The sequence below is a fragment of the Carcharodon carcharias genome, chromosome 13 (assembly GCF_017639515.1).
Source record: "Carcharodon carcharias isolate sCarCar2 chromosome 13, sCarCar2.pri, whole genome shotgun sequence".
NCBI lineage: Eukaryota > Metazoa > Chordata > Chondrichthyes > Lamniformes > Lamnidae > Carcharodon > Carcharodon carcharias.
Genome location: NC_054479.1, coordinates 58,208,523 through 58,221,970, shown reverse-complemented (window position 1 = coordinate 58,221,970; position 13,448 = coordinate 58,208,523). Strand labels below are relative to the sequence as shown.

The 13,448-nt window shown below is 42.3% G+C and overlaps 1 protein-coding gene across 1 annotated transcript in view; it reads right to left on the bottom strand.

The window, feature by feature from the left end:
• Window positions 1-13,448, bottom strand: part of rsph14 (radial spoke head 14 homolog) — an 876,175-nt gene that overhangs the window by 855,559 nt on the left and 7,168 nt on the right. The window lies entirely within an intron of this gene.

Here is a 13,448-nt window from a genome sequence, read left to right as displayed (position 1 = left end):
TCACTCCGCAGTAACGTGCAGCATTGCAAGTGTCTTTCTACAAGTATATAAGGAGTTTGTGCTGAAGCCCCAGCAGTGAAGGATGGCTACATAGGGGCCTTGGCCTGTCCTGAATCTGTTTAGCAAGGGCAGCTCTCACTGTGGTGGTTCAAAACCTGCCATTTGAACTTGGGGTTTGCCAAAGGGAAGTTGTTGGTGACTTCTTGTGTTTCCCATTCCTTGATCCAAAGGATGTCTGCTGGTAGATCTTGCTCAGGAAGGGTGCTCCGTATGGAGTCCTGAGATGGAAGGCAGGCAGGAGGTGGGTTGAACAGGTCGTTACGGACGGTAAGTGAGGTACAGCGTGGATGGTTTCAACCAGCTTGTGGGTTTTCATCAGTTGGCGGATATGTGGCGGAGTGATGTATGTGAGGACAGGAAGCCAGGGGAGGGGTGTTGAGCAGAGTGTTCCAGTTATGATGCACATTGTTGCATTCAATTGAGTGTCAACAAGATGTGTGTATGATGAACTTTGCCAGAGAGGTGCACATTGCTTTGCTGCAAAGTACAATAGGGCAAGTGCTGCAGTCGAGTGTTGTGGCAGTAGCACCCCATGTAGATCACGCAAGTTTGGTTAGTAGGTTGTTTCTGGTTTTGACCTTTGCTGCTGTTTTGTTCAGATGTTCCTGGAAGGACAGAGTCCTATCTCCCAAGCATGTTGGGTTAATATCATGCTTTAGTCTCTGGCCATCCATGTAGATATGCAATTTTTTTTGGCAGTGGCATTGTGGAGGTGGAATACACTGGTTTTAGAGGGATTCAATTTAAGATGCCATGTACTGCAGTAATCTGTCAACTTTGTAACCTTTTCATTAAGGATCTGGTCCAGACTGCAGAAGGATGGAGCTTGTCATCAGCATAGATGAACTTGTGGGATGTGGTTGTTGGCAGGCCATTTGTATATATGTTGAACAGGATTGAGTCTAGCACTGAACCTGGCGGTAATCCACTGGCCTATCTTCTCCATGCAGTTCTCCCTTGCCCAAGGTGGACTCTGAGTCATCTCTTGTGAAGGAGTGTTTCAACAACTGTTCTGACCCAGACTGGAGGTACTCTGGAGAGCTTCAGGAGCAGGCCAGTGTGTCACACTGTATCATAGGCAGCTGTGAAGTCCAGTGGCACTATGCCTGTCTTCAGGTTCTTTTGGAGGCCTTTTTCGATGTAGGTGGTGAATGCCAGAACTTACCACATGTGCTGTGCCCCTTACAGAAGCCAGCTTGGTCAACATTCTCTACTTACGGAGATATGGGTTGTAGGATAAGACACTCAAAGCACACAGAAAGTTGTGAAATCTGTTGTATAAGGGTCTGCTACATATAGGGTTAATGTGGGACTGAGTACAGTACCGTCCACACAGTGATGGAAGAGAGTACATGACCCACACCTTGGGGCAGTGTGGTGTTGGACAGAGCCATGTACAGACCTAAGCATGGAGACAGTTCCTAACTTGTACCCTTTAGTGTATATTTGTAAATAGTTCTAGTAGTTAATAAAGACTTAAAGTTAACCTACTTCAGGTACGAAGACTTTATTAAATCCTACAACATTCTACAACACTCCACAACATGGTGGTAGCTTGTGGAAGAAACCCAAAACCTCATTAAAATGCAGAGGTAAACCAAAATGCTGGAAGACTGAGGAAAAATTCAAAAAAGCATCCTAACCTGAAAATAAGCTCCAGACGCCGAGGCATAAAGAAAAAATTGCCAAGTGAAAGCTCCAAGGAAAGGCTTCAAAGCTTAAAGCAGAAATTTAAAATTCCTTATTGCAGCAGAAGACTTCACTACAGCTCCTTTGGAAGTCCAGCTTCTAATCCCAGAGTGCAGAATTAGCCGGGTAAACTAAATTTTTTAAAACTCCAGGGTACAGCAAGTCTAAATCTAAAATAATCCAGACTCAGAGGAAGTTTGAAAACCCATCACTAAAACCCGATTCCCAAATTGGCGTGACGTCCGAGTTTGCTCCGAAAAATTTATAAACGATGAATTTAACACTCCAGGAGAATTATGACTTTTTAAACCTGGATAAAGGCAAGCATAATTTGTGACTTTAAACATAAACCCTGAGTAAGAGAACTCTGCAAGCAGCCATTGTTGAGAAAACAAATTTTTTAAGCTGGGTGCAATTGCCATTGTAGTGGAGCCTGCCAATACCAGCAAGCACAGGAACTCCCTTTGTCTCCGATTGAATGATGACGCCATCTTGAAATTTAGATAGTTCTTAGAGCAGAACATGCACTTTCGAAATTTTGAACATGGATCAGAATTGCAGACTTCCAAGGCAACTTGGACTAATCTAAGGCCCAGACCATCGTAAAATTGGGAAATTTGGAGGAAAAGATTCTCAAGATACAGCATCGCTTCAGGTTTAAATAAAATGTCAGAAGAAGAGCAGGTAAACATACTGCCTTACTCAGTAGGCGCAATTGTGGACGACATTATTCAAAGAGGTACTAAAATCATTCGACATTTACTTTAATTTGAGGGAATAAAATACTCGAAAGAACTAAAGTCAATAATGGGGTCCAACAGCCAGGAGAACCTGTTGATTCATTCATCTGTACAGGATGGCAGAAGGTTGCAAGCATGGAGATATAAAATCAGAACTCATCAGAGACAGAACAGTGGTAGGAATAGCAGATGACACATTCTTTGACATCCTGCAAAGGAAGATCTAACCCTGGAAAAAGCAATCCAGATAGTTAGACAGTCAACACTCCATGAGCAGCACAGGACCATTTTAAGGGGAGAGAATAAATCATGGTGCAGAGGCCAACCCACAGTTCAGCTAGTTAAGCAACATAGTCACAGGGACACTCCAGGGCAGGGAAAACAATACTTGAACTGGCGAGCAGAGTGATCATACCAACGCTGGGAACAAAGCACCCCCACAGGCGAGATCAATGTCCTGCAATTCCAGCCCAATGTTTTCAGTGCAACAGGATTGGACAGTGTGGCAAACTGTGCAAGGCAAAAACTCAAACGCACAATAGCCTAAAGGTGATCCACGAGGTAGAGACTGCAAACTGGGAAGACTCACAGCCATGCTTCTTGGGTGAGTCAAAGATCTTCGTTTGTCATTTTGGAATGCGGAAGTTTATGTCAATGGCCACCTAACAAATTTTAAATTAGATACAGGAGCCAGCGTAAAGACAAGGAACTATGGCTGAAAGACCTCTGGTTTTGAGCAACAGACACACCACTTTACAGGCCCGAAGGAATCCGACTTGCAGTCATTGGTACAATCCTAGAATCACGAAGATATGGTGGAAAACAGATCTTCAAGCTGATGTACATTATCCATAACCAGCCTTTCCCTCTCCTGAGCAGGGATGCCTGTGTAGCCTTGAATCTCCTCAAAACGGCAGATGTTGTCAAGACAACCACTGTCATTAGCCAAACAGAACTGCACATTCCCCAGTACTCAACAAAAAAAAAAGTATCCTGACTGGGACTTCAGCTCTGAGCTGTCCTCTCTCTTTGTGGAGCAGGTTAGTCTATTCTTGTTACATGCTCCAGAAAATCCTCAATGGTCAGACCAGCCAACCACCTAGGAGGCAACCACGACACCTCCAGTGGAAAAGATAAAAGAGTAATCAGCAGTCCGAGGAGCATCTACCTCTGGCCCTGACAACAGTACAGCAGGTCAACACTGCAACCATTGTGCATACACTGCAACTCCCAGGCAGCATGCCAAAGCCACAAGAGATGCTGGAACCTGGTAGTAGCCATCCATGGCTGACAATGAAAAGCAGAGGTGAGCGCATCACTAAACCTTATTCCCATCACAGGAACACTCTTCCTCAGCCACAGAGGCAACCCACATAATGACAGAAAAAGTGAAAGAAGTGACAAGGAGACAAGCACAATGATCGTCCACTCCGCAAGAAATGAGTTAGATTAGCAGCAGCCACTGATCAATGCAACAGCTGAACCGACCAAGTACAGTTCAACATGAAGGAATGGAAGAAAGGAATGAAAAGGTACCCAGATGCCAGCCAAACCTCCTACTCAACAGGAAAAAACAGCAAAGTCAGACTATCATTCCTCCAATAGAAGTGCGAATGGTTACTGAACTTTTAAAGTCAATGACCTGAAGGGGGGAATGGGGGTAGTGATGATGTGGTAATAGTGATAATGTAGGAATAACAACATAAGACATTAATTAAACTAGTATAATTCCAAATACATTGGATAAAGACTTGGGGGGAGGTGCACTGCAAGGGTCTGGCACATGTAGGGTTAACGTGGGACTGAGTACAGTGCCGTCCACACATTGATGTAACAGAGCACATGACCCCCCCACCTAGAAGTCAGTGTCGTGTTGGAAAGAGCCATGTACAGACCTAAGCATGGAGACAGCTTCTAGCTTGTACCCTTTACTGAATATTTGTAAAACGTTCTAGTAGTTAATAAAGACTTAGAGTTAACCTACTATAGGCTACGAAAACTTCACAAAAACCTACTGAGATGTGAACACCCCACAACAAAATTGGCTGATGGCTGGCCACCAATGTGAGAATCTCATTTAGATGCATGTAAAACTGAGATCTGTCAATGTGCAGTAAAGAGAATGAGAAAGCAAAGTGATACTACATATGATCTGCACCAAAATATAATAATGGTGTCATTCTCAACAAAAAAAAATGAACTGTTTTATTCTGGGTGCAATCTTTTATAAATGATATATATTTTAAATGCCACTTTTCAGAATGGTTCCACAGAGAAAGAGAGAATAAATTGTTACCAACTGTTGCCTTCCAAAAGGATATATTCCCCTAGTTCGTATTTTCACCACCCACACAACCTGCTGCCCTTCCCCTCATACCCTTACACCTTCCTGTGTAACTCTTTCGAGTACAAACCTGTTTCCATCTGTTTCAGATGAAGTTATATTGTTTCATAGTTTGCCATTGTGAGATTTGAACTCTTGATCTTGGGTTTACAAACCCAGTACCATAACCACTTGGCTATTTAGGCCAAGCAACCTTCCTGTGTAAGTGGACCAGATACTACAACTGTTCAATTGTTCAATCTTCTCCAACACCATTGTTTAAGATTAAAACAAAAAAACTGCGGACGCTGGAAATCCAAAACAAAAACAGAATTACCTGGAAAAACTCAGCAGGTCTGGCAGCATTGGCGGAGAAGAAAAGAGTTGACGTTTCGAGTCCTCATGAAGGGTCATGAGGACTCGAAACGTCAACTCTTTTCTTCTCCGCCGATGCTGCCAGACCTGCTGAGTTTTTCCAGGTAATACCATTGTTTAAGACTCTGATCACTCGTGCCATATGCCATCACAAATTACAGAAGCAAAACACGAACTGTGTTACTGCTTTTGAAAACATTTCAATTTTGTCAACAAGTGCACACCCAAGTTTACTACTTCAGTTTTCCACCAAATTGCCACTCTGATCTCTCCATTTTTGATGAAGCTCAATGAAAACAAAATCAATAAGTTAAGTTTATATAACGCCTCTAACAGAAAAACATCCCAAGGTGCTTCAGAGAGACATAATAAAAACAGATGGGCAATGAACCAAAGAAAGAGATATTAGGAGGGCTGGTTGGTGAAGGAGGTAGGCTCTAGAGAGGGCCTTAAAGAAAGAGAGGTGCAAAGATTTCAACAGGGAATTCCAGAGCAAAGGGCCTGGGCAGCTGGCAGAACGGCTGCCAATGATGGAATGAAAGGATGGGGGAGGCACAAGGGGCCAGAGTCAAATGAAGGAGGGGTTTGAAAAGGTTGAAGGGCTGTAGAATTTACAGCAATAGGGATGAGAAAGATGATGCTTTGATTTAAACATGAGGATGAGGATTTTAAACTTGAGGCAGCAACAGTGAGATTCAGGTATGCGGACAGGTATGTCAAGGAACCAGATGAATCCTTAATCCATCTCAATTAATACTCACTAAGGAACCATCTGGGGTTTAGCACTCAATTTTACATCCAGGAATGAATAATGCCTAAACCAGTTTGCCACACCAATTATACCATCAGTTCAGAGTAAATTTCGCACACACTTTACCAAACCTGCAAACTACTAAGTGAAATAATTCACTCTTTCTTGATGAATCAAGGAACACATTAAACAACAAGTCATGCATTATCACTTACTGACTACAAAATCAGAACTTACAAGTAGATGGACAATTAATAGATATAAATAGATGTAATAAGAGTCAAAAAACAGTTTGAATAAAAACATATGAATGAGGAGGAGTTGGCCATTCGGCCCTTCGAGCCTGCCCTGCCATTTAAATAAGATCATGGCCGATCTGATATTAACCTCAAATCTGTATCTCGCCTACCGCCGATAACCTATCATCCCCTTGCTTGCCAAGAATCTATCCACCTTTGCCTTCAAAATGTTCAAAGACCATCAGCGAGAATAAATTTTACCTCATCTCAGTTTTAAATGGGCGACCCTTTATTTTTAAACAGTGACTCCTAGTTCTAGATTCTCCTACAAAAGTAAACGTCGTCTCCACATCCACCCTGTCAAGTCTCCACAGGATCTTGCATGTTTCAATCAAGTCATCTCTTACTCTTCTAAACTCCAGTGGATACAAGCCTAGCCTGTCCAACCTTTCCTCATAAGACAACCTGCCCATTCCAGGTATTAGTCTGGTAAACCTTCTCTTAACTGCTTCTAATGGATTTACATCCTTCCTTAAATAAGGTGACCAATACACAGTACTCCAAATGTGATCTCACTAGTTCTCTGTATAACTGAAGCATAATCTTCCTACTTTTGTATTCAATTCCCTTCATAATAAATGATAATATTCTATTAGCTTTCCTAATTACTTGCCGTACCTGCATACCAGCCTTTTGCAATTCATGCACTAAGACGCCCAGATCCCTCTGCACCTCAGAGCTCTGCAATCTCTCACCATTTAGATAATATGCTCTCTTTTACTCTTCCTGCAATAATGGACAATTTCACATTTTCACAAATTATATTCCATTTGCCAGATCTTTGCCCACTCACTAAATCTATATATATATCTTTTTGCAGCCTCCTTACGTCCTACTACTTTCCTACTTATCTTTGTGTCATCAGCAAATTTAGCAATCATTCCATCCATCCCTTCATCCAAGTCATTTATATAAATTGGAAACAGTTGAGGTCCCAGCACTGACCCATGGTACACCACTCGTTACATCTTGCCAACATGAAAAAGACCCATTTATCAGTCCCATTAGCCAGCCAATCTTCTTTCCATATCAATATATTACCCACTATGCCATGAGCTTTTATTTTCCACAATAGCCTTTGATGTGGCACCTTATCAAATGCCTTCTGGAAATCCAAGTACAGTACACACACTAGTTCCCTTTATCCATAGCACATATTACTTATTAAAATGCTACATCACTAATGAGACCCATGTAGTCTTTGTTTCTTTTACCAAATAGGCAACTCTGTTTGCTTAAAACTATCCCTTTAAATCAACAACAATCATAAAGTGAAAGACCGTTCTTTGTACAAATGGGAACACAGCAACTGCACATGGCGATAGTGACTTATTGAATATAACATTGACAGAAATCTATGCTGCATAATAAGTTGAGGAGGATTTGAGATCCATTACATGAACGATAACAAACCACTTGCCCTAATTGTGCAGTTTACCCAAAATTGTAATGTTAGGTATTATGAACAGTAGACTTGAATACAGAGGAGAGAAAGTGAGACAATTACAGCACCACTCCAGCACCCAAATCACAAGGCATATTCATGAATGTTTAAATGTTAAGAAAGTGTACAGAATAGCACGGTAGCAAGTAAATTGGAAATGTGTGCACAGGTATACAAAAAATTCATTTGCACAACAGGGAAGTAAAGCAGCAGTGTCAAACGGAATAGATAAATCGATGGAGAACATTTTTTCCCCAAAAGCATTACAAACCAGGAAAAAGATACTTGAAAAGAAAATGGCAGCCATGCGGAACTAAAACTGTTCTGAATAAATTCACATTTTATTGATAAGCTTTATGAGAAATAACAGCAGTTAAAGAGAAATTAATACCAGATAAAATTCAAAAGCTAATATTAGGGGAAAAAGCAAAAGGAAAAAGTCAAATCAGAAATAAATTTAAGAGAATGCAACCCCTAAGTGGCTGTGTCATCAAGCTATTAACGTATATTATTGGAAATTATTTTTCTTTTAAAATAGAGGTTTAGTCTGTAGGTGTGTCTTAATTGGATTAAAGCCAGCTAGTCTGGGTGCTTTAAGGTATACTAGTTTTGAGATGTAAGAGAGGTAGATGCATTTGCATTTTGTTGAATAGAGCATTCAAGAAGGTGAGTGAAATCTGGCACCTAGCAAGCAGAGACCAAGCAATGTGTATAATACTAATAAAATTGGTACAATGAAAGGGTTTTATTGTTAGAAGAGATGAAGTTTAAAGGGGTTGGTGACACAATGAGAATTTACATTCAATGAGATGTGCTGGCTATAACAGATAGCAGTTTCGTGTGCGCGAGGCAGAGGCAATATAAGATCAAAGCCGAAAGCCTACCACTGTGTCTGTAAAGGAACCAAAGTGAAAGGAACCTCATTTTGAATTTGTAAGGTGAAAATGATTTGCTGGGTGTCTGCCTAAAGTCTATGGGTTGCTGTTGCCTTAATGGAGATTAGTTTGGGAATTTGTTAAAAGTTATGATCGTAGTAATTTGTAGCCATGTGTATATATTTAACTTGTGTAAGTTAATAAATGTCTCATGTATTTTGATATAAAACCTCTCGAGAACTGGTGGTCTGATTCCTGAATTTAGAGCTGCCACTCAAACATAACACTTAAAATTATAGGTTATGACGGTTGTGTAAATTTTCCTTCTGGGGTTTTTAAATGACTCAGCTTTAACAACTGCTATGTCATAACAGGCAGATCATTTTTAATAAGATTGTTCTCAAGTTGTGGCTAACACTGGTTCTGTTCCATTTATTTCTCATCCTTAGTTACCCTGAAAAAGATAGTGTAGTTGACTTTACAACCAAGTGGTTTGCTTTGACAGCAATACTCCAGACCCTTTCCAGAGGGCATTAGTACAACCGATATCAATCTGGTTAACAGAAGTTTCAAAACTAATCATGGTAGGATTTGAACTCATAACCTGGTGTATGACCTGGGAGGGGAACTTTCAGGTGCTAGTGTTCCTATGCAGCTGCTGCCCTTGTCCTTCTAGCTGGTAGGGGTCACAGACTTGGGGTGTACTGTTGAAGCAGCACTGGCAAGTTGCTGCAATGCATCTTGTAGATGATATATAGTGCTACCACTGTACATCGGTGATAGACAGACTATATGTTCAAGATGGTGGATGGGGTGCTGATTAGTCTGCTTTATCCTGGATGGTGCCAAGATTCTTGAGGATTGTTGAATCTACACTCATCCAGGCAAGCGGACAGTATTCCATCACACTCCTGACTTGTGCCTTGTACATGGAGGACAGGCTTTTGGGATTCAGGAGGCGAGTTACTCACTGCAGAATTCCCAATCTCTGGCTTGCTCTGCACCCTGTATCCCCGCTCTGCACCCTGTATCCTCGCTCTGCACAGTGGGCACCACGTGGACTGGAGTGTTTTATTGAGCCTATTAATCACGTTTTGGTTTAATGTTTGCACATTTCCTTTAAATGTTGCCTTTGTTTTTGCAGTTTCCCTTTAAGGGGCTGCCTTTTTCTTTGTCCCTAATTTTGTTAATTTAGTTTATTTGGTTGACTCAAATGAGTTATAACACTGGTATCCAACTGACCATAAGGAAAATTGCCCAGCTATGTCCTGTGCACAAAAACAGAGCAAATCCAATCTGGCCGCTCATCACATCATCAGTTTGCTCTCAATCACCAGCAAAGTGATGGAAGGTGTCATTAACAGTGTTACCAAGCGGCACCACACAGCAATAACCTGCTCACTGATCCTCAGTTTGGGCTCTGTCAGGGACACTCAACTCCAAACCTCATTACAGCCTTGGTCCAAAGATGGACAAAAGAGGCAAATTCCAAACTTGAAGGGAGAGCGACTACCCTTGAAATCAAGGCAGCATTTCACAGAGTGTGACATCAAAAGAACCTTGTAAAGTTGAAGTCAATGGAAATCAAGGAGAAAACTCTCCATTGGTTGGAGTCATACCTAGCACAATGGAAGATGGTTGTGGTTGTTGTAAGCCAATCATCTCAGCCCAGGACCTTGCTGCAGGACTTCCTCATGGTGGGGTCCTAGACGCAACCACTTATAGCTGTTTCACCAATAACCTTTCCTCCCTAAACTCAGAAGTGAGAATGTTCAGTGTTCAGTGCCATTTTCGACTCTTCAGATACTGAATCAGTCCATGTGTGTATGGACAACATTCAGGCTTGGGCTGATAAGTGGCAAGTAACATCTGTGCTACACAAGTGCCAGGCAATGACCCTTCTAACAAGAGAGAATCTCCCCAGGACATTCAATGACATTTCCATTGCTGAATCCTCCACCATCAACATCCTGGGGATTACTGTTGACGAGAAACATTACAGCCACATAAATATTGTAGCTCCAAAGCAGGTAAGAGGCTAAGAATTCTGCAGCGAGATTTCACCTCCTGACTCCCCAAAACCTGTCCATCATCTACAAGGCACAAGTTTTTTTTTATTCATTCACAAGATGTGAGCTTCACTAGCTAGGCCAGCATTAATTGCCCATCCCTAGTTGCCCTTGAGAAAGCGGTGGTGAGCTGCCTACTTGAACTGCTGCAGTCCATGTGGTGTAGGTGCACCCACAGTGCTATTAGGAAGGGAGTTCCAGGATTTTGACCCAGTCACAGTGAAGGAAAGGCGATATATTTCCAGGTCAGGATGGTGAATGACTTGGAGGGGAACTTCCAAGTGGTGGTGTTCCCATCTATCTGCTGCCCTTGTCCTTCTAGCGGTCGTGGGTTTGAAAGGTGCTGTCTAAGGAGCCTTGGCGAATTCCTGCAGTGCATCCTGTAGATGGTACACACTACTGCTACCGTGCATCGGTGGTGGGAGGAGTGAATGTTTGTGGATGTGGTGCCAATCAATCGGACTGCTTTGACCTGGATGGTGTCAAGTTTCTTGGGTGTTTTGGGAGCTGCACTCATCCAGGCAAGTGGAGAGTATTCCATCACACTCCTGACTTGTGCTTTGTAGATGGTGCACAGGCTTTGGGGAGTCAGGAGGTGAGTTACTCATCGCAGAATTCCTAGCCTCTGACCTGCTCTTGTAGCCACAGTATTTATATGGCTAGTTTCAGTTTCTGGTCAATGGTAACCACCAGGATGTTGATAGCGGGGGATTCAGTGATGGATTGAATGTCATGGGGTGATGGTTAGATTCTATCCGGTGGAGATGGTCATTGCAGTCAAGTGTGCGATGAATGCTCCCTACTTGCCTGGATGAGTGCAGCTCTAACAACACTCAAGAAGCTTGTCACCATCCAGGAAAAAGCTCCCTTGATTGGCAACCCATCTGCTACATTAAACATTCACTCCTTCCACCACCAGTGGCATCCGTGTGTACCATATACAAGATGCACTGCAGCAACTTGCCAAGGCTCCTTCGACAGCACCTTCCAAAGCCACACTACCACCTTGAACCCAAGGGTAGCAGACAAATGGGATCACTCTCATCTGCAAATTCTCCTCCAAGCCACACACCATCCTGATTTGGAACTATATCATCATTCCTTCACAGTTGTTGGGTCCGAACCTGAAACTACCTTCTTAACAGTACTGTGGGTGTGCCTACACCACCTGGCCTGCAACAGTTCAAGAAATCAGCTCACCAACACTTTCTCAAGGGCAATTAGGGATGGGTAACAAATGCTGGCCTTGCCAAGTGCCGCTCACATCCCATTTACAAAATAGAAAACCAACTGCCATAGTGGAATTTAAACCCAAAAGGTTAGCCTGGGCCTCTGCATTACTAGTCTCGTGAAATTACTATACCACTGGGTTTGTCCTGCCATTGGGACAGGGAATACAGACTCTTCCTAGGTAAGGTGTAATTCGTTGAGGACAACAATGTCAGGCTGTTGCTATTCCAATTTTGGCACAAGTCCTTAGATGTTAGTGAGGAACACTTTGCAGAGTTACTGGGAAGTGTGTGCCATTGTTATCTCCAGTGCCTAGGTCGATGCCAGGTGGTCCATTCGGTTTTAATCATCTTCCACTTTTCTGTAGCAGTTTGACACAACTGAGTGGCTTGCTGGGCCACTTCGGTGTCAGTTAAGAATCAACCACAGTGCTGTGGGTTTGGAGTTGCATGTACGCCAGACCAGGTAAGGATCTTAGTGAACCAGACGGGTTTTTACTACAAGTCACTAGCTTCATGGTCATCATTGCTGATGTTTTTAATTCATTGAATTTAAATTCCCCCAGTTGTCCTGGTGGAATTTGAACTCTGTCTCCAGAAAATTAGTCCAGGCCTCTGGATTACTAGTCTAGTAACATTACCACTGCACTACCTTTCTCTACCACCTCCAGTGACCTGGCGATTTCCCAGTTGGCCTCCAACAATATATTGCTAGACTTGATTATCCCAGTGCACTCCTGACTAGTTTCCCACATTCTACCCTCTGTAAACTTGAGGGCATCCAAAAACTATGCTGCCCAAGTCCTAACTCACACTAATACCATTCATCTGCTACCCTGGTGCCCTTTAAACTAGGCTGGCTCCCAGCAGGTGATTTTAAAATTCTCATTCTTGTTTTCAAACTCCTCCAAGGTCTGGTCCCTCCCTATCTCTGTAATCTCCTCCACCCTTATAACCCTCCTAGATATCTGTGCTTCTCTAATTTTGACCTCTTGAGCATCCCCAATTTTAATTCCTCCACCACTGGTGAATGTGCCTGCAACTGCCTTGGCCTTAAATTCTGGGATTTCCTCCCTAAGCCTCTCTCCCTCTCTTTCCTTCTGTAAGACACTCCTTAAAACCTACCTCTTTGACTGAGTCATGGTCATCTTTCATACCTCCTATGTGGTTTGATGTCATATGTTATTTTATACTGCCTCTGTAAAGCAGCTTGGCATTTTTATACGCAAGTTGTTGTTGTTGACGACATTACATATAATGCATTCCTTGTGCAAAATACTTGGCAGTTTTTGACAAATTCCCAGGCTGAAAGCACTGTGGAAGTGCTCCATAATCTACCATCTTTATTAACATTGTGGTTAACTCAGTAGTAAACCTAGATAGCATAGCACATTAATGCAACACACTGCATCAGCAAACTAACCTTTATTTTGCTTAATTTGGTCACCATCAGAAAGCATTACAAATAATCATTCATAGCTAGCAAGCATAAATGTCTGTAATCTGCATTATGCTTCATTCACAATAATTAATTACTATTAGTATAATATATAAACTGTGATATTCTGCACAGAATCTTGAAATTCCAATAAAA